Raw genomic sequence first — 1,463 nt, forward strand, 5'->3', positions numbered from 1 at the left:
ACAGTGCAGGCCTTTTTATTTCTCCTGCTTTATGCTGTGTCATACCGCACGCGACCAAGCAATATACCGCTACACCAGTCTACTCACAAGACTGACTTTTCATATGTTTGCATGCCTAAGTCTGACGCCCTAGTTTCAAGAAAACTGGGTCCAGGTAGCAATATACGAACAAAATGTCCTTTGGGTCATTCAGCCTCTGGCGATTGCATTCTAATTTTAGTTCGAGGACACCTGTCTTTATAAATTTCCATTAGTACCTCTAGATTTTTTGCTTTTTTTTTTTTTGCTCAACGCCCAGCCGACCACGAAGGGCCATATCAGGGCGGTGCTGCTTTGACATATAACGTGCGCCACACACAAGACAGAAGTCGCAGCACAGGCTTCATGTACCTCTAGATTAAATTTGAAATAATGAAATGCTAGTCAAGATACCTTCGTTCCCATGAAAACTACCTTAAAACCAACCAAAAATCTATCCAAAGATTTTCATGGATTTAAGGGAATGTACGGGAGGGGAGATAGCTCAGTCGGCAGCGGCGCTGGCTTCAAAACCAGTTGTCACTATCGTCAATATGAAGCTTATATATAGCGCGTATTCCGTGGGTACAGTTCTAAGCGCTTGTCGAAGAGTTGTCAACACAGGACTAACAAAGAAACTAACATCTCCAGACGGACACGCACCCTATCACACACTAGCAAACCCTGATAAACATACAACAAACAACTGTTTAACAACAATGTACACATCAATAGCTAGGTCAAAACAAAATCATATTAAGCACAAAGAAAACAAGAGGCGAAGCCTTCAAGGCTCACGTAAGAAATCGACAAACAGTAACACAAACTCAATCACTCCGTCACACATACACACACACACACACACAGTAAGCATAGGTGAAACTGTGCAAGAAAGCGAGACCCTGGATCTGCCAAGTAGTCTCCGCCCGCTCACAATAACAATGACCGAGACTTTCAGTAATTCCTTTGCGTGACGTCTAACCCTCTTACGTCATAATGTGACGTCTTCAAATGGTTTCTATCACACACGTCAAACACTTTTGACCGAGACGTAATCTTCTTATGCGAGCTTTATCCATAGACTCGGAAATGTTAAAGTTTCTATCACACACACACACACACACACACGCACGCACGCACGCACGCACGCACAGACAGACAAAGTTTATCATCGCATAGGCTACACTTACGTGAGCCAACAACTCTCACAGAGCACAGCACAAGAATGTCTTTTGGGGCACAACACATCACGTCGAACATGAAAGTCGCAGCCAGCTACGGGAAGAACTGAGTCTTCAACCTACTCTTGAACGCGTCAAGAGAGGGGCTCTGGCGAAGCTCAAGCGGCAGGGAGTTCCAGACGGAGGGGCCCGCGGAGAGAAATGCACGCTGACCAGCAGATGCGAGTTTCGAGCGAGGGATGTGAAGGCGGAGTGGGTCAGCAG

This window comes from Littorina saxatilis, linkage group LG5, assembly GCF_037325665.1.
Source record: "Littorina saxatilis isolate snail1 linkage group LG5, US_GU_Lsax_2.0, whole genome shotgun sequence".
Classification (NCBI taxonomy): Eukaryota; Metazoa; Mollusca; class Gastropoda; order Littorinimorpha; family Littorinidae; genus Littorina; species Littorina saxatilis.